This window comes from Danio rerio, chromosome 6 (genome assembly GCF_052040795.2).
Source record: "Danio rerio strain M-AB ecotype USA chromosome 6, GRCz13ab, whole genome shotgun sequence".
Taxonomy (NCBI): Eukaryota; Metazoa; Chordata; class Actinopteri; order Cypriniformes; family Danionidae; genus Danio; species Danio rerio.
In genome coordinates, this window is record NC_141026.1 from 15,237,158 (window position 1) to 15,262,004 (window position 24,847).

The 24,847-nt window shown below is 36.8% G+C and overlaps 1 long non-coding RNA gene across 1 annotated transcript; it reads right to left on the minus strand.

Moving 5' to 3' along the window:
* Positions 1-607: 607 nt before the first annotated feature.
* On the minus strand, positions 608-24,381 carry LOC141386204 (uncharacterized). The gene is made up of 3 exons (XR_015493349.1): positions 24,322-24,381; positions 20,162-20,339; positions 608-3,405 (listed from the first exon to the last, which is right to left on the minus strand). It is a non-coding gene; the product is annotated as an uncharacterized LOC141386204 (long non-coding RNA).
* Between the last annotated feature and the right edge of the window lie 466 nt (positions 24,382-24,847).

The window sequence follows — 24,847 nt, forward strand, 5'->3', positions numbered from 1 at the left end:
TTAATTATTTTTCCAATGGAGCATGACTTTATATACTTTACATCATTTCTGTTACCGTAAGTGACAAGACTTTTGTCTAAGCAAAGCCAGACCATACTATCCTTATTAAATAATTAAAAATCAAGGCAAGATCATATTTTATTTTGGTAAAATAAGTGTAATCTAGAGGCATTTGCCTTTCAAATAAGCCATTTCTGATACCAAATATTCAGCTTTAAGTCATTATTTATATATATATATATATATATATATATATATATATATATATATATATATATATATATATATATATATATATATATATATATATACAGTTGAAGTCAGAATTATTAGCCCCCCTGACTTATTAGCGCCCCTGTTTATTTTTGTTTAATGGAGGGAAGATTGTTTCAGCACATTTTTAAGCATATTAGTTTTAGAAACCTATTTCTTATAACTGATTTATTTTATCTTTGCCATGATGTCAGTAAATATTTTACTTGATATTTTTTAAGACACTTCTGTACAGTTTAAAGTGACATTTAACGGCTTAATTATTATATTTCTTGAAAAAAGCTACACATTATTACATGATAAACATTTATTTGAACCAAATAAAGCCAATATTAAGTCAAATAGTATTTTATTTAACTTTGAAAATTGCTGGATGAAACAAACAAATATCGTTTCCAACCCTTCCCCCATAAATTAGCAAATTACAATTACACAAAAAAAATAATAAGTAAAGAGCATAGTTACACTGACAATTACATTTAAAATGCAAATATGTTGGATTGTTAAAACTTAGAAATAACCCATGTCCAAATAGTAAATTTTAATGAAAGGTTAAGTTTGTTTTTCCAGCTTGATTTGTCATTCATTATTTGTCACCATGTACAATTAGAGGCGGAAAATCTTTAGCTTCTCTTTAATGATCAGATTGAGTTTGCATTCCCTCTTGTCTTCCTCTGTCCTCCCCTCTTCACGTCCCAGCCTCTCCACACTCTTCCTGAGAAAAATGATCGACACAGTGTACTGAAAGTGTGAGCGAGAGAAAGATTAAATCCAAGTTTCTTTCATCCATGAGTGCTTTCATGTCTTTTTTTTTTTCAAGCAGAGAATTATCAGCGCCGGTACTCGTGCAGCAGGGACCGATGGGAGAAAGAGGAGGAGGTGTGAAGAATGAGGAAGTAAAGGTGCCTGATGAAGAGGGATTTTACTTAGCATCCAATTCTTTTGTTTTGGTCACAAGATTAATAAAGAAAGTGATGCGACAGTCTAATCAAATATGTCATTGATCACAGAACTGAGCGCTCGCATAAAGCATCCCAGACTCGTGGTAGAAAAGACCAAGATTTAAGGATCTTAGAAGGAGGGATTTACGTCTGACCTCAATACACACAAGGTTTTAATGAAACAACCGAATACAGAGGCAGCATGAAAATGTTATTAAACCACCTCTGAAGGGAAACCAAAAAAATTAGCAAAACAACCCTTTCTATAGAAAGGAATTTTTCTGATATTCCTGGCCCGTCTTTTAATCTCCTGTGTTTGGAGAATTTTTTATTTTATTTTTTCATTAAATTTGTGTCAGGACTAATTTTGAGGCGAATGAATACAGATGTCAGGGTGCCATCGGATCCCATGGCAGGGCTCTTAATGAGATAACAGGCTTTAGTCGAAGAATTAACACTATTGAAAAAATGAGATTAGCTGAATGGATGCAGATCCGGCTGGAACGGGGGGCTTGGCTTGTGCCGTATCAGACTGAGAGACCTGCGCTGCCAAATCACAAATCTATTTCCAACGTCGGTATTAATTATCAAACTAAAGCTGCTGTTGCGTGTTGATTCATCAGGGTACGCTCCTGTATTATCTCCCATTAAGCGGAAAAAAGGAGAGATTATGTGGGCCTTCAGGGGCGTTTTATAAATTCTATGAGACTGTTAAACCATGTCATGGACTTTGGAGGATAACACCACCACGGTCCTATGTGGTGTCGCGTGTGCTAAAATGCACCTTTAAGCCTTAAATTTGATTATTTATTTTAGTTTTCAATTAACTTGGCCCGGTGTGGAGGAGTTGACTTGCAAGGTCTTTATGTGTTTGTTTGAGTGCATACATTCAAGAGCGCTCGATGGCGTACTCCGCATTCTAGGACTGAATCGCCATACAATGGCTTTCCATTCTTACTTCCTTGGCACCCAACGTAATGATTACCATAAATGCACATCTTCTTTTGTGGAAGCGATGGGTGCTGGCAGTGCAGTTCGCGTGTAAGACAGTGTGCCAACTTACCCAGATCTAGATGCAATATGATTGAGTGAAAGAGTTGAGTTGATTCGGTGCTGCATTGATTGGCAGCCTTGTCTGTGGCGGCGCCTTGCTGATTATCCCAAGCACACAGGGAGCCTATCACAATCACACAGGTAATAATCTCCCAGTTGCACGCTGCTATTTCACACATGGATGCGGCCTGTGATGAGAAAAGTATGTCACAGTATCGATAAATAATTATGAGCGATGAGACTCTCTTCCTGTATTGGAAGTTGGCTGAAATGACTTCATAAAGCCGGGGGATTGTGGGAGAGGTGATGTCGTGACAGCATCTTTCTGCCCGCTCACAATCGCACCATGATTATGCAGTGTGAGCACATCTCGCCGTCCAGCGCGCATGTGAGCATCTCGGCTTTCGTCTGATGTTCTGGTGTTTTATGCATTTGCTATCTGATGAGGCTTGACGCGCTGATCAGAATGGTATTCTTCGCCCTATTGACAATGACAACTCTGATGCCTTTGCTGATGTATTCCGGCGGACTCACTGTTTAAAAATGGAAACAAAGAAGGCGACACCTGAGGGAAAGCAATGGGTTGGAGATGGAAAGAATGACAGGCAGATTCAACAATCAAAAAAAAAATGGAAAGGTGACAGCATAAAAACAGTGAGAAGCTCAGAAGGAAAGAGCAGGTACGAATAGAAAGTGGGAGAGTAAACAGTCGTACGAGCCAAAAAAAAGGGAGATTTAAAAAGAAGAAAGAGAGCTGGGAAATGAAAGAGAGAGAGAGAGAGTTGCACAAACGGGGGTGAGGGTGCAGTGGTAGATGGGAGGGGGACAAAATGAGACCAAATTTTCTTTGGCAATCTCGTCTCTCCTGCTGCAGGTGTGGGGCTATTTCACTAAAGCAGGCCAGACGCGAATGTCATTAGTTCCTAAGCCCCAGGTGAATTTGCCACTGTTCCACATGATTAACCCAGATAATTGTGTGTTGATAGCGAGCATGGTCGATGGAATACAATTTTCAGGCCAAGATTCCTAAACAAACAGCTCAGCAGAGGGCTGGGAGGTGATGGTGTGTTGTGCGTGGATGTGAGTCTGTGTGTGCATGCTTTAGCTGGTGTCGGTGGATGACTGGCTGTGGCGTAACCTGCAAAAACAAAAAAGGGATTGTTGTTAGAAGTTTGTTAGCTTTAAGGCCCCTGTGTATTTTTAATTAATTTACTTTTTGCTGTTTATTTGGGGGTAAAATTGAGGTTTGAAATAACGAGTTTATTACTATTTATTATTGTTAAGCCCATTGTGTACTTCAGCAGTCTGCAACAGTGTGTGCACTGTACCCATGACATAATTTTCAGGCATGCACCCCAGGCAAACTGAACATTCAAACAAGATGTTTCACTTTGTGGTACTGTGAATGTGACAAAGTCACCTCTTTGCAAAATAGTTGTTTGAAGGTATTTATCAGGTGAAGGAAATCCTCTAACCCTAAAGACTTTTTAAAATACTCGTTTTCAAACCAAACCAGGCACCGGTGAGCACAGTCAGTGCAAACAAATGCAAATAGGGCTATTTGCATTATAAAATAGATTTGTATAAACCTGCACTACCTACTTCGCTACCGCGTCGCCAAGTACTAATCCAAGTACTAATTTGACATACAAATATAATTGCATAAATAGCCATGCATGAAATATGTATTAATGCTAAGTAATGTAGCCAAGGTGATAAGTAGTAATGCAGAATTTGAGTTGAAATATAAAACTTAGGGGCCACACAGTGGTGCAGTAGGTAGCACGATCGCCTCACAGCAAGAAGGTTGCTGGTTCTAGCCTTGGCTGGGTCAGTTGGCGTTCCTGTGTGGAGTTTGGATGTTCTCCCAGTGTTCACGTGGGTTTCCCCCACAGTCCAAAAGCATGCGGTACAGGTGAATAAGGTAGGCTAAATTGTCTAGTGAAGGGGTCACCAACTCTGTTCCTGGAGAGCTACCTTCCTACACATTTCAGTTGCAACCCTGACCAAACACACCCGTTTATAATTATCAAGTGCTGCTTTAGGTACTATTAATTGGTTCAGGTTTGATCAGGGTTGGGACTGAATTCTGCATGAAGGTAGCTCTCCAGGAACAGGGTTGGTGAACCTTGGTCTAGTGTATGGATGTTTCCCATACAAGAAGGGAAGAGGCGATTGCTCAGCTCCCATAAAACATATGCTGAAAAACTTGCCGGTTCATTCCGCTGTGGTGACCCCAGATTAATAAAGGGACTAGGCCGAAAAGAAAATGAATGAATAAATATAAAACTCAAATATAAAAGATAGTATAGACAAACATCATTAAGCCAGATTAAAGAAACAAAGGTTAAACAGGCTGAATTAAAAAAAAAAAAAAAACGGATAGCTTCTTTAGGAGCTAGTGTTTCTAGAAACCTCATTCAACGTTAATCCTATTGCGATTAAACTAACTCAATAATTCAATTCTCAGCCAATATATTTGGAGTGTGTTTGGATAGATTTAAATGCAACTCAATGCAAATTATAAAACAGTTGGTAAAATGTTGTTTCCGGGCCAATCTTTATCTTTTACTACCTTAACATATTTTATTTAACGTTTTCATTAAGGTCAATATAGATTAATATTACAGTAAATTGAGTTTGTGGTACATTGAAGTTTTCTCTTTTTTTTTTTACTTGACATTTGTTTTTGTTGGTTTCTTTGCATTGGGATGTTCTGTAAATTTTATTAAAATTACAAAGCTATAATGAACAATTAAAGCTGTTAAATTACAAATAAAAGAAATGCCTCATTCTAGTCTTAAAAGTATCTTCTTTGAGTGTTCTGAAGATGAACAGACATCTTGTTCATCTATTTGTTTGGAATGACATAAGGATGAATAAATGATGGCAAAAAAGAAACACAAATTGAGCTGAAATTGCACACTTCTGTCACAGAAACATAGATCAAACTGGCTGAAGCATATAAACAAAATGCACTATTCTTCTTTACACAGCAATCAACCAAGACAACAAAATATATTTTTGCATTCTAATGCAATCATTCGATTGTGACAGTTTGGCTTTAAACTTCTATAATGACCCTAATGTGGTTTAATGCTGTGTGGAGTATACATGTTTAGAGGTCGTTGTGTGCACATATGATAGAAGCTAAGAAGGAACGGGGCATAAACTTGACCAACAGAAGTGTGCTTTCATTTGCATTTCACTGCAGATACTGTATGTAAGCCCATTCTTTGTTCTCATTCTTCTATGCAACCAAATGGTTGTGTTATTCTTTCAGTTTTGCTGAGAAAGTTGTTATTCCATAGAGAAAGACAAAATTAAAATAACACTACTTATAAAAAATGGTGCCTAGTTCAAGCTAATTTTTATTTTAGAACAACTACAGTGTCTGTAGAAATAGCCACAAACGTTCTCAAAGATTAATGTGGGTTTTCTTCATCCATATCCGTTAACCACCATTACCCTTGATAGACAACATAGTCTCAAACTTGACAGACAAACTTTTTTTCACACGTTATTAGTGAAATGGCATTTATATGAGCCTGAATATGTAAACAAGGAGTCATTAATAATGTTTTCAGAAAATACATATTCATGACACAAATCAAAGAAAAATGATTCCTGGATCATTTCACTCAATCTTCGCACAAATGACAAAACCCGGCCCTCAGCATCTAATGTTTGCATATCATTTTAATATAACCATTTGTTGCGCTTGAAGATTTTCAGATGTGAATGTGCGAGGGTCTACAACATTTGGCTTGGCTGTAGTATCAGAATTATTATATCGCTGAACGTTTTCAAGTAGTGGTGGTTACTGTATGTAAAACATACAGTTTCACAGCACTGAACTTGGCCATAGAAAGTAAAAAAAAAAAGGTATTATAAGGCAACACTTTTACCAACATACAGTACACAAATACATAGTTGACAGTTGGGAAGAGGTTCAAAATTTTCCGGAGACCTAATAATTTTTAACTCTGTCCCTGCATAAAGATTTAATGGTGTAGATGCTTTTCACCAAGCACTTTTGTGTTTAAAAGATGCCTAATAGACATCTAAACATAGAAGTCTTGGCTAAAACAAGGCTAAACTTGGGCTCCCAGTGAAAATCTGATAGACGTTGATAGCAATAGTCCAACAATAGATGGGAGGCCACATGGGAAAGCTAGGTTGCTGCCGGAAGTGGTGTTAGTGAGGCCAACAGGGGCACTCAACCTGCAGTCTGTGTGGGTCCTAATGCCCCATTATTTTTATGGGGTCTCTATACTGCTCAGTGAGCGGCATCTTCCAGATGAGATGTTAAACCGAGGTCCTAACTCTAAGTGGTCGCTAAAAATCCCAGGATGCCCTTTAAAAATAGTAGGGGTTTAACCCTGGCATTCTGGCCAAATTTGCCCACTGGCCTCTGTCCATCATGGCCTTCTAATCATCCCAATATCATAAGTGACTTCATCACTCTGTCTCCTGTCCATCAATCAGCTGGTGTGTTGTGTGCGGTCTGGAGCAATATGGCTGCCGTCGCGTCATCCAGGTGGATGCTGCACACTTGTGTTGGATGAGCAGATCCCCCATTGTGTAAAGCACTTTAGCTGCGTCTCAAATGGCACACTATACACTATATACTCATGCACTTTGTACTTATGCACTTACACACTCAACAGGATAGTATATGTATGTAGTGGCGTCCCAAATGGCACACTAATGTTTTTTTGCTAAGCGGAAATTCAAACCGTTTCCCTGATGATGTTTGACGGTTGCCAAATCAATGAAATAAACGACCGAATTATCAAATAATACCTGCCGTGAGTATTGCCGCATTCACCATCGGGAGGCGCTATAATCACTCTCCTAGGAGAATTTTGCTTTCACCATCCAAAATAAATAAAGTTATTCAACATGTGCGTCCGATAGCTCCGCCCCTTCCACTACGTAAGCAAACCTGTCATTGAGTGTGTAAAGTGTCCATCATTACACACTTCATTTTAGCGGCTGAATGAGTGCATCATCTGGGTAATTAAAGTGCACTTATTATTTTTAGAGTTTTCAGTGTGAACACACTACTTACACTATTTATACTACAAAATAGCGTAGAATAGTGCATAAGTATGCAATTTGGGACGCAGCTAACGAGTGTATATAATAGCGCTATATAAATGCAAGGAATTATTATTATTATTCTTAACTATTATTAAACTTTAAAATGTGATTAGTTGACTTTAAAAAGTTAGTAAATCTGTTGCTTTAAAAACATCAAGTAAATTAACTTTGTGCATAAACATACAAATTGTTAGCTTAATTCCAAGTTACAATGTGTTTGCACACTTTTTAAGTAAAGTCAACTTGTCACTTTTAAGGATTTTTTTTAAGTAAGATAATTATTGAATTTTACAGAAATACTATTAGATTTTTACTGATAGCTAATTTAGCTTTGGTTTTAGCCAAGATGTTTGTGGTTAGGGAAGATGCACAACATAAATAATTAGTCTGAACTAACAGCAAATTTCATATTTTGAAATGAGGGGAAAAATAGAGAAAAAAAAATCAATAGCTTTTGACAAATCTTTTTTTACTCTTTATTTTGAGGGTAAAATAAAGGGGCAAAAACTGAGTAGTGATATTATTAAGCAAAAAGTGTACTTCAGCCATCTATAACATGCACTGTACTCATGACATTATTTTTAAGCATGCATGCAGAGCACAAACTGAATGATCAAACAAAACACTCCACTCTATGTTTGAACGTATTTAGGTGAAGGTGAAGCAAATCCTCTAAGCCTAAAGAATCTTTAAAATACTTTTTTTCCAAACCAAACCAAGCACCTATAAATATAATCACTGCAAACAAATGCAAATAGGGCTATTTGCATTATATAAAATAGTGAATTATGAACACAGTTATAGTCATTGTAATTATGAACAGTTATATTACATTACATTTAGTCATTTCAGTGCAAATGTGTACTAACTTGACATACAAAAATATAATTTCATAAATAGCCATTGTGGAAGATGTATTAATGCTAATAATGCCACCAAGGTGATAAGTTTAGGCTTACGTTTAGACAGCAAACATAATTTTTTGAGTGTAACCAACCCGTTAAAATGAACAAAAGAGAAAAAAAAATACAATAATTACCTGACAAAAAAAATCTATAGATTTTGACGAATAAACTGGCAACAGACTTCTTACCATCCCAATCTAGTATGTACAATATTTAAAAGGAGAAGCTAACATGTTTAAAGGACATTACATAAATCATTGTCAAACAGGCAAAGGTCAAATAAACTGGTAGATCAAAACTAATAATCAAACACAAAGCAGACAGTATTCACAAATCTCTTGTTACAAACTTCAACACATACACACAGCTCTGCACTAGAAAGACAAATTGTTCAAATCACTGAAAGGCAAGAGTGACAAGAAGTCACAGCTTTTAAAGTTCTGTAGGCCAATCAGGAATGAGCAACAATCAGCCTGTGGCTAACCAATCACATGTTTTTTTGTTTTTTTTCTAGGCAGAAGTTTTCATTAAAATATCAAAGCATAAGTTCAATTCGCCATATAACATAGGCACTGAATGGGCATTTTATTTAAACCTTGACATAAACCCAGAAATTATTTTGACATTTGAATTTAAAAGAAAATCTAATTTAATTATGTTGATAAGTTAGAGTAATTTCTCAGGAAGCATTTTTTATCAAAAGAAAAAAAAAATAGAAGCAATTTAACAGTTTCACTAGTGATCCTGAGGTATCTACTATATGTATTGATTATTTGGTAACACTTTACAATAACAGTATAAATAGTGATGGGTTAATATGTAAACTAAACATTACTTTATTATTAACTAATGATGAGTTAATCTATGCGCTAATCATGAACTAACCTTAACTACAGCATGATTTACAAGAGTTTATGTGTGAATAACGGTTACCGAAATTACCTGTTAGTACATGCTTGTTTGTTAATGTATTCATTACCACATCCGTTTGTTTAATTTAACCATTGTGAACCCATGATATGTTAATATAGAATTATATCATGACTTTACTTAGAGGGGAACATCATCATTAACCCATTCTTAACTACTCATGAACTACTCCTGCACGTAGAACTAGTGCATTTACACTGAATAACAATACAAAAGTGTTCTTTCAACATCAACATGAACAGTTTTAAAACACAAGTTCACAATAAATTAATGGTGATGTGCCCCTCCAAGTAAAGTCACATCATAATTATACAATAACAGCTCATCAGTTCATGTTGGTTACATTTAGCTTAAAATTAAATGTTAAATAATGAATTAATTAACAACATGTGCTAACAAGTAATTAATGTAGCCATTATTCGCATATGAACTCTTGTGAATCATGTTCTAGTTAAAGTTAATTAATGATTAGTATGCACCTTAACTCATCATTAGTTCATAATAAAGTAATGTTTAGTTTACAGATTAATAATTTATTACCGGTTATTTTGATACATAATTTTTTATTTCATTTTTATATAAACTTCAAACAGAAGCACTGCATACATACATCAAAATATAAATAATAGTCTCCTTCAGCCATTGTCTGTTAGTCCATCCAGCCATTCACCTATGAGTCGGAAAACACTAGAACACAATCATGAAGATTCATGAAGCTTGTTCTAATATGGGACGTTTCTATGTGCTGAACAGGCAGGCTCTGTACTAACGACTGGCTCATTGATTTGTCGAAGACATGCTGAGATAAGAGGACAAACAGACAGTGAAAAGGGAGGAGGTTCTGGAATACAGATGAGCAAGCTGATATTGATCACTCTTTGGGGTTCTCCCTCCTCGAGGGCTCAACTCACTCGCTTTACACTTCAAAACGAGCACACGGGCTAAATTTACATAGACATCAGTAATCTAATAATGTACCTTATTCTGTATGAGACACGATTGTGATTAAGGTGTTGCTTTTTTAGGAATGCCAAAGTACCAACTTCAGGACAAATCGGCGCTAAAATGTAAAAAAATAAAAAATAAATAAATTGAGCACTGCTGTGTGTAATCTTGAACATAACTGATTGACTATTAGAGCGACAAGCGGCATACAGCATCACACTCTTTCTCATCCGCACACATAAACACGCACACAGACGCACACACAAATGTGTGCTTGCTCGCTCGGGAGCACTATTGTTAGACCGCCCGCTCCCAATTAAATTACACCAGTTACTGACCGCTCCTGCGCTTTATTCGAAAATTTATTCCTGCATCGCAAGAAATCTGGTCGGGTCCCGCAGCTCTATGCGGAAGTATTGCTATAACAGCCAAGAGGAGAGGAAAAGGAGAGGAGAGAGAGAGAGAGAGAGATGGGAGTTTACTTACATTCTCTCAGTCATTGTGAAATAGGCAACCCAAGCTCATTCTGAAAACGTAGTCAGGAGACAGCGGAATACGTCCCGGAAGGTACGTATGGCTGCATTTATTTTTTTAAAGCGAACTCTACGGGGCGGTGTGACGCTGTTCCCTTTCGCGCTTGCCGACCGACCGCTTACCTCCTTGTGGAGGGCTTTCCCGCTACAACCCGTTTGTCCACTCAGCTCATCGTGTACGTCGGCAGACTTGAGATGCAGAGAGGAGTTGACTACGACAATCGGTTTCGAGTTCGGGGAAGAGCGGTTCCAGAAATCAGGTAAGACAAAAACAGAATCCAAAAAATTAAGTGAACGAGTTTCATAACAGGGTGAGAATGTGGTGAAATCTGAAAACGCGGTAAAAAAAAATCCAAGAAAACAGGGCTTTTCTTTTTTTGGACGGCTTTTGTAAATTGTTGGTCAGGTTTAGGGAAGTGAGCGGGCGGGCAGGTCAATCGGTAAAATTGATTGGGTTTAGGGAAGGAGGAGGGCAGGTCAGCAGATTGGCCGGTCGCGCAGTCAATCATCCGGTCATTTGGACAGCAGCCTCGGGTGGGTTCACGCGAGAACAGCGCGGGCGCAAACTGCACTCGCGAGAGGCATTTGAGATGCGAAAAAGCGCACACAGCGGCCTCTCGCGCATTCGCAAAAACAAAAACTGCAGCCGTACGTACCTCCCGGGACGTATTCTGCGGTCTCCAGAAACGCCTGCGGGACTACGTTTTCAGAATGAGCCTGGGTTGGAAATAGGAGCTTCTGCTGTAAGTGTCAGGGAAAAACTGTCCAGCAAACACACGCAGTGAAATTGTGCACAGTTTCTGCCATTTTAAGTAGTTGGAGCATTGTTAATACTCACGCTTGCCTCCCTCGCTATAGTAAGCTACGGTGACATAGTGCATGAGATAAATGATGTCAGTACATAATAACCGGTGAAGATTATTACTGAACCTATACCAAATTGTCCGCATCTGCATCTTGGTGCACCGAAGAAACAATTAATTTTGACACCCCTATTTACTATAGTGTTCATACGCTGAACTAGTAAGACTGTGATTGGCTACAATGATCATTCCTTCATGCACTTCACCAACCTCATACACATTTACTCGTATACAAGAGTGTTTGAAAGCTACGTCTATCAGATAATCTATCAGTTGATCACTAATACATCTGCTCATAGATGTATGCAGCTTTCAAATGTTCTCATGTCTGTGTATCTGTGTATAAACAGTATGAAGTGAAGAGCATCAAGTGACAATCACAGTCATATCTGTTGTGTTTCAGCAGTGTTTTTAAAGCATATTGAAGAATGCTTAGGTGTTAGCGGGACATTTTTAAATTGACATTACTGATTGGTATAAATTTGTACTTTTGACATCCCTAATTCTGTTAATTATGTTCCTGTTTTACATTATAAAGTTTTATTAATGATACACATTGTTACATCTACTCACAATGCCATCTGATGTTCCCTCTAGAAATTCAAATAGCTCATTTTTGGGTGTTTTCTTTTTAAGGCTTTGATGCATACCATCCTACTGGTGTGATCAGTCTTGGCTGATCACACTGGTGTGATTTGAATTTTCAAACAATCATGTGATCAGCTGCTAAATTCAAATTTGCTTTCTCGCAATGGCTCACAATGATAATGATAAAGATTGCATCACTTTACTTAAATATGAAATCAAAAATGTTTTTGAATAATATGTATTTTAGGTTTCAAACATTTAAATACACAAGTAATAGCAAAACACAACATTTATGGTTTATAAGCACACTGATGTCGATGTAGATAGCCACACCTTTAAATATAAGCAATGATTTTTTTATTCATATTAGATGCACAATGTTTAGGTTACTAGAATGTTTACACTGTCCTTTTCCTAATTAAACAGCCATTTACGTTTGTGTATTTTGTTAGTTGATGAATTAAATTGATTAACTATCATGTTGTAAATCCAGCAGCTCTAATCTCTCTACTGAAGTGCAGACTAACATGGCGGCGTCCATTACCAATAATAGATCAAATAATATGCTTATCATTAAGCTGTTTTCATGATAATACCTATTCGGAACACATATTTGAGAATCAAAATATTATATACTTCACAATTATTATTTGCAGAAAAGGAAAAAAAATATCAAAAACAATAATACGATAACTAAAATTTAAATATTTCACTTGGTACATTTACATGGACGTCAATAATGTAATTATATTATTTTAGGTAAGACAGTAATATGATTAAGGTGTCTACGTAAGTTGTTTTTAGAAAATTCCTTTTATGTTGCCGTTTTGCATGTTATTTGATGGCATGCATTATGTCCCCACAATATGCTGAGCAAATTTTCATCCAGATCAAAATACAGTTTGTCTTCGATATGGTACAGATTTGGGAGTTTGATTTTATTTTAAGACAGATTTAAATGCAACGTTTTTTTCTTTGCCATTTGTGCCTCTTGTCGCAAAATGTGGAGAAAAGTCCAGCACAAGAGTGTGATTTAAGGTGTGTACATGTATACAGTGGAATGCGACTAAAATAAGAATACTCCACATCTTAATTCATCTTCATATTAATTAATTAGCTAGATTAAGGTAATCAACAATTCTTAACCAGATCATTGTCTTAATCATATTAACCCTAATGTACTTTTGGGGATGTTTTCATCCACTCTGGGTTGTATTTGAGTCTTAATTTGGCCATAACTTTTTTCTGTGTTTCAGCTAGCAGAATGATTTTTGGGAATAAATCTTATTTTGACATGTATTTTGAGAAAATGCTTTGCATTAGAAAAAAAAAAAAGGCTATACACCCTGGGCAAATTTACTACCTTTTCTTACTGTATGTTCGGGATGAAAACATCCACTGAAAAAAAAAAAAAAAAACTGCTGTAAAAATGCATCAGATATTTTTTTTTGCATAAATCTGTTAAATCAACCTCAGTCCTGATCAAAACTGTTAAATTGCTTTTAAAATTACAGTATTTTAACTTTTTAATTGGCAAATTCATGAATGATCTCATTGATTTGGTGAAAAAAAAAACCCACACTATTACTAATTTTTATTTGTTGATCCTAACTGTTTGTCAGGGTTGGTGAGGGGAAATGGGGAAAAAGGATGAGGGAGCGAGGACTCAAGTGCAAACAGGATGATTTATTGATAATAAAAATAAAACAAAATTAGAACAAAAACCACCCCGAGGGGGAAAAACATAACTATAAAACAAACACTCAAACAAACTTGGATGGGCTGGCAGGACAAACAAGACTGGATAGCACACGACATGGAAATAACGACGACGAACAGGCAAATGACTGAAAACATGAGGGGGATTATAAAGCAAAAAGTAAATTGACACACAGGTGAACATGACAAACTAATAATGGGTTGACAAGGAGGGTGGGACTAGACAATAGACGGGAGAGCGCATGACACAGAGAGACAATACAAGCCATGCGCTCACATAACGCAACACTGAAGCACACGACAAAAGCACGTGACCACAATGTAAACACCAAGCCACGTGCTTTGACAAGAGACGCAAGACACGAGCACACGATAGATAAACACCTTACCGTGCGCTCACACATAAGCAACGCGCATGCTTCATCTCAGCGCCAACCAAAACTGAAACCAACTAGACGGAGGCGCCGAGAATAAAGCAGCGTGCTGCTGACAGAACAAACACAAACACTAGTACAAGAGCGCGCGCGTCTGAGGGACGCAGAGCGTGCGCGGCCACATCAAGTGGCAGCGCACACACTCCGCGTACACCCACGACGGCGCGCGCGCGCGCACACAGAGACAGAAACAGGACCAGACATGGAGTAGTGTCAGAGCTCTGCCACCAAAACAAGAATTTACAAGACCAAAGTGGCAGAACCCTGACACTGTTGGTGGATATTTTCCTCCAATGACTTCCATTATAATTATTTATTTATTTATTTTTTGACACAAAACCATGACACCATATAATCATGCATTTTTGATTGTTCCTGGTTTTTCCTGTTGGGAAGAGGTCAAATTTGTAATTTTTACTGTTGATCATCAGTTGTCACCATTAACCCTTTAGATAGGCTTGTGTCTGTGAGTGTGTGAGAGTGACATTTGCGCACTTACCTTGATGTGTCTGAGAAAATCTAAATATGCATCTCAGCTCTCAGAACTACATGGAGTAAACAAAAACAAAAACTGTGTATTTATGCACCATCAAATGTGGTTATAATGGAAGTCAATGCATGGGGCAAAAACAGCCACCAACCGTAAATTAGGGAGAAAGAATGAAAATCTAACAATGCATCATGCCAATGTTGTAATTAATCATTCACATGTTAAAGAGTGTGATAAAAGGTTAAAAAAATCTAGTCCACAATGTATTTTTATATTGGAAATATGTTATTTTGTGTATTTTTTTTTCCACCAAATCAGTGACATCATTTATAAACTTAGCGATTAAAGAGTTAAAATCCTGTAATTTTCTTTACAATTTATACAATTTAGTAGTTTTGATCAGGATTAAGGTTTATTAACAGATTGATGAAAAAAAAAAAAAAAAAAAAAAAAAAATATATATATATATATATATATATATATATATATATATTGTTCCAAACCTGTTTGACATAAAAGAAGATATTTTAAAGAAAGCTGGAAATGCATAGTATTTGTTTTCCTCTATTGAAGTCAATGGTTAAAGGTTTTCAGCTTTCTTCAGAATATCTTCTTTTGTCTTCAACAGAATAAAGTAATTTACGGTTAAAACTAATAAAGGTTTGGAACCACTTAAGGGTAAGTTAACAGTAAGTACATTTTCAATTCTGGGTGAACTATCACTTTAAGATTTAAAAACCCAATAATTCAACACATAATAATGCAGCAATAAGTTGCCAAAAAGTCTAGCCAAGCGAACACAAGTCTGTAAACTCGCGAATAACGGATTGTACTGTGACTGAGGTGCTCTTTTCTGCTGTTCTCCTGTAAGGACTGCAGCGACAGATGAAAGCTCATTACGCAGCGTGGTGAGGAGAGGCGTGCAGAGGAAGTGGGGCGCAGGGGTGGCTAATTGGGGTGTGTGATTACACCGGCTGCTGTTAGCAGGAATTAGGCAACAACAGACCCGGCAGTACAGCTCATCATCGCAGAGAGAAGAGAGTAAGGCGATATCGCTGATATTGCCCTAATTACACCAAACACCTTCCCTCTTACAATATCACATAGCATAACACTAACATACACACATTGTCTACAGGCACGTGCAAAAAGTCAAAGTCAAGCTTTAGGAATAGCAACTTTTTGAACTCTTGTGGCACTTTCACAGCTGTTGTAATGCCATTGACGGATTTTGCCTTATCAGTGGTGAAGCATCTAGCTCAACTTTGACCAATGAATTTGCATTGCCAGCATATCTTTTGGTTAACCAATGAGGGAAATATTTGGGAGAAATATTCAGATAATTCATTACAATATAAAACTGAAAATCCACACTGCACAACAAAGTTTAGAGTTTGCATATGTCATAACTCAATATTTTGACAAGTTGAATTTATTAGAAGGTTCAAAATTATTTTAAAAATGAAATAATACAAAAAAACATTTAAAATTAAATTTCTATGTCCATTTTCTTAGCAAAGCAACTTATAGATAGCACTTTATCACCCGCACTTTCACATTTGAACAATAAACTGGAAAAAATTATCTCTGTTTACAAGGACCTGTGAGACTATTAAATAAAGTGCGTTATGCATGCCAGGGTGCTGTTCCATAAAACAAGTTTAGAGAAAAAGCCAGGCTTATTTTGGTAAGTCAGGTTTATTTATGGCGGATACGGTTTCAAAAATCAAATTTATGATAGTTTAAACTCAGTTACTCTGGCAACTTATGCTGGGAAACTAGCCTGGGGTGCGTTTCTGAAAATACCCAACTAAGGTCGCATGTTCCGTCGTTACAAACATAGTTTGTAGATTTGTCGTTTACCAAATGTGTCGTTCCAATGAACATTCGGAAACTGCGTCACAAACTTGTACGCTTGCAACTACACCTCTGTAGCTGTATATACTTCAAGAGTTCACACTTAGCTGATGATTTACAAAGCTTATTTGGCATGCTGTCCCGGGAGAGAGCCCCGAGCTCAAGGGCTCCTCGAGCCCGGGGCTTCCTCCCGTTGGCAGAGCAAGAAGGGAGCCCGAGCTCGGTGGATCTCAGAACTCCCCTGCTGCTGTAGCTAAGGGAACGTAACGGATTAGACAAGCTTGATTGTTATGTATGTTGAATGTCTTTGGATGGTGGGAGGAAACCGGAGAACCCGGGGAAAACCCACGTGGACACGGGGAGGACATACAAACTCCCCACAGAAACACCCACCGGTCCTATGGAACTAGGGCCGGCAGTTTTCTTGCTGTGTGGCTCGCAGTGCTAACCACTGGACCGCCGTGCCGCCCAATCACAGGTAAAGGAGGAGAATAGGGGAGGAGGGGGGTTTCTTCCAAACGAAGATAAAGTGAACTGAAAACTGAGGCTATTTATAGTGGCTTAGGGCTCATATGATTGGAAGATTAGTGATTAGCAAATGCGAGACTGGTCGTGATAAATCATAAGCACGTGATCCTCTCGAAATTAGTTTATGAATAAACTTCACTTAGAAACATAATTCCATGCTGTGTTTTATTCCCAGTTAGACCCCTATGCCCTATTCATGTAGAACATTCTAATATTTAAACTTGGAATTATTTAAAAAAGAAAAGCAATAAAGTCAACACTCTTAAGTGTAATTTGCTTCCAAAGTATTTTACAGTTCAGTTTTAGCGATCTTCATGTTTACAATTGCGCTCCCTTCGCAGTGCACTTTGAAAACTTCCTACGAATTAATGTAATTTTGAACACAGCCTCATGACGAAAGCTATACGTGACCTATTATTTAAAAGCAGAACTTATGTTACGTCTCCAAATCTTGTGAAAACAAAAAGCATAGCATTCACTAATGCGTTTCATTTCGAGTAGGTTATATATTATGTATCTGTACTGTATATGACATGGGCCTGCAGGTTAGAACATTTCTGCTGTGGTTTGCATGTGTCAAATGATAAAATTGGACTTAAAAAAAATACAAAATAAATAAACAATATCCCACTTAACAAGAATAAAAATAATAATAATCATCATTATCATTAATTTTATTGTTATTATTAAAGTATGATTTTTTTTGACTTCCTAATAAATAATAAATATTAAATTTAATTTCTTAATAAATAGTCTCATTATTTATTTGTTTATTTAAATATTTATTTATTTATATGAATTATATGAGATTAGAATACGTCTTAGTTTTTGCAAGTGATTTTATGTTTTAGAGTAGAAAATGTAATGTTCTCAATATTTGTAAAGGAAACATTGGATGAATTCGTTGTGAACTAGCTGCTCACTCGCTGTGAACTAGCTGTCATTCATTTCAGCAATAACATCCAGCTGCAGACCCGCAGACCCACACACATTTCAGCACACATGATCTAGGCAGGGGCGAACCATATATGGTTAAGAGGGATGATAATGTTAAGTCTTCTCGGACCTCTTAATTAATATATATTTTTATTTTTAAATCTGTGTTCAGCAAGTATATCTTGATTGGTCAACTTCAGATAGATTGTGTTCAAGCTTGCACACTTCACTCAATTTAATCTGACTGCTCCCAAACTTTGTTGACATGCATAATTAGGATTGGGAGCTTGTGGGCTAGCTTGGCTCACAAGTTCCTCTCAAACAGTACAAGTCAAGACCATATATGAGCATCAGCGTTTTTTTCACGACTTCTCCCTATGGGAAAAAAATGCATATGAGCTTGTATGACAGCAAAAATGGCATTGTCAATGCTCACCTTTCAGGCCCGTAGGGGTTTGGGTGGTTCGAAAGACCCACCCCCCACTGACAAAGGTCCAGAATTTGTCCCATACAGGAGCTCATTTGTTCTATTTTGACTGCTATTCCATCATAAATTGTGAAAATAGCCCAATGCTTTTTCATGAGTCCAACATCTGTGCAAGAAAACATACAATCTAACAAAAATTAAGTCACCTTTTACTACTGACCTACTGCATTGTTGTTAAATATAGAAAACATTTTACAAGTAACTTTGTTTCTAAATCTTGGACCTTATTCATGAAAGAAAAAATAATCAATTAAAAGGTGGTGGTGGGGGGGGGGGGGGTAATGGCACCAAAGGCGGCCAATATTAAAGTTAGTTTTAATACTAATCAGGCTATTGTTATCCATGAATTTTTAATATAACTTTTTTTTTTTACAAGAGAAAGACATGATATACGCAGTGGATGCCCTTTCAGCTGCAACCCATCTCTGGGAAACATCCATACACCCTCATTCACATTCGTACACTACGAACAATTTAGCTTATCCAATTCACCTGTACCGTGTGTTTTTGGACTGTTGGAGAAACCTTAGCACCTGGAGGAAACCCACGTGAACGCAGGGAGAACATGCAAACTCTACACAGAGATGCCAACTGACCAAGCCGAGGCTCGAACCAGCGGCCTTCTTGCTGAGAGGCGACAGTACTACCTACTGCTTCGCCTTGTTTTGTGTTTGTCTGAAAAAAATTAGACTACCATATTGTGTATATTCCATACAAAGTATGAAGCGGTCAGTTATTGTTACATGACTTGTTGTGCGCTTACACAATTCATTCAACTGGGTGTGTCTGGAAGGTTTGAATGTGTCATGCCGCTTGCACGCGCAAGCTGCACACTTCCATTAGAAATAACAAACTTGCGTGAACTCTATAAAAGCGATATGCGAATTTCCCCTAAAAGACCACCGTCATTTGCAAACTCCAACAGTCGATTTTTTTGTACCGACATCGTGGATTCACCTGATTTGTTGACAAATTGGTTGCAGATCATTTCCTTGGCAGTTTGCGGGTCCTTTACTGGGCCTTTTCCCCTTAGAAAAGAAACTTTCCAAAAGCTTTCTTACTCCTTTTGCTACTTGTGGGTTCAATTTGGGTGCTCAAGAGACCGAGCTGTAACCGAGAGAATACAGTCAGTTTTCAAAATTAAAGATTTTTTTTAAGTAAAAGATTGCTCAGATTCAGATAATAGATAAAATTAAAATAATTAATGATTTCTTGTGCCGGTACCAATTCATTCCATGGCTCGGTGGTTGAGGACTACTGGCCTAGTGCATGTGTATAAAAACGTCATCCCTATAGGGGCAGGTTTTGTGTAATTTTTAGGTTTCATGATGTCACAAACTGAAGAAGAATCTTATTGTATTCTAGCAGCCATTTCTAAGGACAAATTCTGTTAAAGACAGTATCTCACTTTACATTGACCTTTAAGCGTTGTAACTTTGCAGATTCAGTTCATATTCAATCAGCAACATTTAACACAAACTAAAGTTAAAAAGGTTCAGTCATACTCAAGGACCCCTTAAAATACTTCCTTTTGCATGCATTGCAGCTTTAACTGACCATCCACCAAACTTACTTAAGGCAGGCTAGCCAACATTAGGCCACATATACGTTTCTCAGAGGTATGCTGTTGTGCACCGCCGACAGGAGTTTCCATCTTTTTCTGAATGTCCTGACAAATCATTGATTTGCACTTCATTCCAGATCATTCTTTCTCTCTGCAGAGCTTCTGTGTTTGATTTTCTACACAAAAGCTAGAAAAGCAGAAAGGACAAGGTGAATTGGAGAGAAGTGACATTAAGAACAATGGCAGAACTCTGCTTTGATTTTGCGTCACCGGTAATATACGCTGATACTAAGTCACAGAGCCAAAGAATGCATATCCTGTGTTCATCTCTGTCTCGCTGTGTCTTGTCTTTCAGATGGTTGAGGTCCATTGCTTTTAAGAGTCCCAAAAGAAGACATCAGCAAATCTTTTGTCTTTCAATGTGGGATCTGAAGGATCTTTAAATTGCACCTTGTTCAAAGTCTGAACCTTGGCCTGAAGTGTTGAAAGACAAGCATTAACTGCCTGTTTTAAGTGTTTACATTAAGTCTACCATAAATTTTAGGAGAAAATGCCATGTTTAAACAGTTCTGTAGCACTCTTAATAGTCACTTTTTCTTGAGATATATGAGACCATCAATTGTAGACCATTAGTGAAATGTTCCAAAATGTTAAATATTTATTTTTAAATTATATATATATATATATATATATATATATATATATATATATATATATATATATATATATATATATATAAATATATATATATATATACTAACTTATTCTCTGCTGAAAAATTTTGGTGATTAAAAAGTTAACTTTCCTGAAAACGTACTTTTTTAATATTCCTATTTTTCTATTTTTACAGCAAGAAGGTCGCTGGTTCGTGCCTTGGCTGGGTCAGTTGGCATTTCTGTGTGGAGTTGGCATGTTCTCCTCATGTTCATGTGGGTTTCCTCCAGTTGTTCTGGTTTCACCCATCAAAGACATGTCCAAAGTCCAAAGACATGCGGCATAGGTGAATTGGGTAGGCTAAATTTGTCCGTATGTGTGTGAATGATGTTTTCCAGTGACTGGTTGCAGCTGGAAGGGCAGATTAATAAAGGGACTAAGCCGAAAAGAATAAATGAATGAATTAATATTTGATTTACCAAAGTCACAAAAGTGGCATTTTCCCATCAGTCACATCTATAACAAATAGGTGTCACATCCATAACAAGCTTTTCTTTTTGCCCAAAAATGCAAAAAAATGTCAAATAAAATAAAATAAATCATGTTTGTTTTATAGTGAGCCAAATTTGATCTTTTTAGCATTGTTAATTTTGTCTTGTGTAGTTTAATTCACAGAAGTTCTACAAAGTATGTTGTGTAAACTCGCAGACTTTTTTGGTCACATCCACAACTCATATTTATTTTCCTCATTTAAAGTATAAAAAACGTTTACAGATTGATAGTTTTCTGACCCCGTAACTCTGGTTATTTCTTTTGGAAAATATAAACAGATGTTTGTTTCAATATAATGTTAACTTTCTCGGTGTATTGTTTTTACTGAAAATGTAACATCCATAAAGCTGGAATTGCTCATTTATATATAAATGAAGCTATGAAATGAAAGGCATTTTTAGCAGATGAAACAAGATTGATAAAGATAAACAGACCAAGCTTAAAATCTTTCATTGGTATTTTAACAAGTGAATGACATATTTAAAAGATTAAATCAAACACTAATTTGATACGTGAACCATTTTCCTTTGAGCTAGTTTCTCAGCAAGATAAAATCGCCTGCAACCAATTCTTCATCAACTGCACAATACCAGATAAACAAAACCGTATTGTGCCGCGTCCTCTGCGGTCAGAGAAGGTCTCCATGCGTGGATGAAGAAAGAAGAATTTGAGCGAGTAGGCGAGTAGTCTATTACAAAACCATAACAAAACACCGGTGTGGTCTCTTCAGTGTGGTCCAAGAGCTTCACTATCAAAGCTACAGGTGCTGCACAAGTGGAGCACATCAAAAGCTCCGCATCTCCAAATGAAACATTGTTGTTACTTGTCTTTGAACCTCATCTAGTACCACACGCGACAAAAGCTCAATGAATAAAAGACAAACCACGGAGAAGTGCCCGCACCGCCTTTACCAACCGGCGCTTTGTTACACTAAATCGTTTGCAGTTAATGTTTTCGCCAGCTTTTAAAATAAAATAAGAAAGATAAAGACCAACACGTCAAATGTCCATATGATTATCGATTTGTTTATGTAGCCTACCAAAGTATCTGTTAGGTAAGTTTTCCGAAATAAGGGTAAATTTAACCGAAATAATTAAACTGTCGGCTATTAATGAGGTATCATGGATTCTAAGTCCCGACTACTAGTTTGGCATTCGTTTGGGTCCGAATAAAAGGTGAACGATGACATACATGACCGCTAGATGCCGCTAGAGTATTTGATAACGCTAAACTAGTGTTTACTTTCTGGAAATCTGTACACTTTTCTGATCTCTTGTCAGTTTGTGTCAAATATATTTTGAAGAAGGAGCTGTAACTATTAGACACAACAAATACCCGATAAGCTTAAAAATATATTATGAAATTAAACCATAAAAGGGGTTTTACAAAGTTTTTTATAAACTGGAAATCGAAGGAATATTCTTTTAGGTATGACAAAGTCTGTAAAGACTGCGCCCCCTGGTGAATTGAAAACACATAAATCCTCTTCACCTGCAACAGACAGGCATCTAACAAACCAGAAATTATAGACATTTATTAAATGGCCCTAGGTTAATCACGTTGTTTTTGTTGTTGCATATGGGATACCCTGGTAATGTTTTTAAAAATATAAAACTATTCAAAGTGGTAAGTAAATTTTACAGTTTAATTTAAAATTAATGAAAAAAATTATAACCAAAAGAAAGATTTTATTTCTCTACAATTTCACACAATATTTGCAGTCAATTAAATGTTTGAACAATATGCATAATGTTAATATTTCTTTCTATATAGAGATTTGAGTTCTATGCAGGAGCTTGTATTATGTTTTCTTTTTATGCGACTAAAAGCAAAGGGCTTCAGTTTTTATGGTATTTTTTGAGACATATTCCACTTTATAGGAACTCTAATTAATCACTATAAGAAATGTTGATGACTTATGGTAAAAATAATTCTAGAAAGACATTAATATGCCAACCTACTTTTAGGCAGCAGTTAATAATGCACTCAGTGTGTGATTATGCATTGTAAATTCGAAAATCATCATCACTGATAAAAAAAAACAGCAATATGCTTAATAATGCAGAATTAAGTATCAACATCTGAGCATAAATGATTGCAGAAATTAACAATAAGTGTCACAGAAGCAAAATACATTGATATCATTTGCCTTGGAGAAAATGAATTTATTTGAATAATATCATGTGCAAATGATGCTGGCTGTTTCTCTTGCATTGGCATTTTGTTTTTGAAAAATCATAGTAAAAATGCAAAATGATAATGAATAACCAAGAGATAAGATTTGCCTAAATATCATAATTTACATTATGGGTTATCACAGCATATTGCTTGTATTATATTACCGGAGGAGAGTGGATTTAGATTCAACTCCCCTATATCATTTTCATACTGCATATTATAATAGTATACTTCATTAATAATAATAAATAGAAAACAGGATGTTTAGTATTTAATCTTTCTTTCTTTTATAAATTGCATGTCATATTGAACATTTTCTTTTTAAAGAATTTTCGACACCAGGTTGATTAGACAGTTCATAAAAACATCTGGTGTACATCTAATTTTCAGAGAACAAACAAGCTCAGAAAGCAGTCAAACGCCTCTGTTATTTTATCATCATGTAAAATGGTTGACATTAAGCAGCCATCAGTTTAATCTCAACATTTATTTCAGTATTATAAAAGGCATATTCTAAAATGACAAGCAAAAGTTAAAGACCTGCATAAACATACAGAATTTATCCCTTAACACTGACGACAGGCTGGATCTACAGAGCGCTAAAGAACATCAAGGCAGATAATTGAACTCTGTATTAAACTGTGCACTATTGTTTTAAAAAGGCCTGCCTGGATGTTCTTTTACCTGCTGCCAAATGACTTACATTTGCATGTTATTGGCCGTCCCTACTTTCATCTAAAATAACACTCATTGCGTAATAACAAGATGAACTGTGTCAGAAATACCTACTGATGCTCCAGTGCGGAGGTACATCTGCCTGCCTCTCTTCTCCCGCCGCGCGCTGTTTAGAGCAGCACAAAGGGTGATGGGCAGTCGTTAGGTGGACACTCGGGCTTTTGATTTTTAATTGTAATTGTAATCCTCTCCACTTGAGGGCTGAAAATGTGCCGTTTGAAATCTGGACGGAAGATGGAGGGGGAGAGGCGATGTTCAGAGAGGCCCTCTTCACGCTGGCGATACATTAAAAGGTTTAATCCAACTGAAATGTAAATCACAGTTCTTGAAAACAAATTAAGGGGAAAGATAACAGAGCCGCGCACCATCAATACACCATCAGCCCCGGTCTCCTCCGTGGCCTACTCTGTGCCTGAAATTACGCCAGGCTTGTTACCATGGGTAATGGTACACTGTCAGGTGGGCTGATTGCAAGGTTATGGTAAACAGAGCAGTCAGACGGCGCTGGATGAATTGAGGAGAAGAACAGACAGGCCATCACAATCACCCGGTGGTTCAGACAGATGCACTCAGATG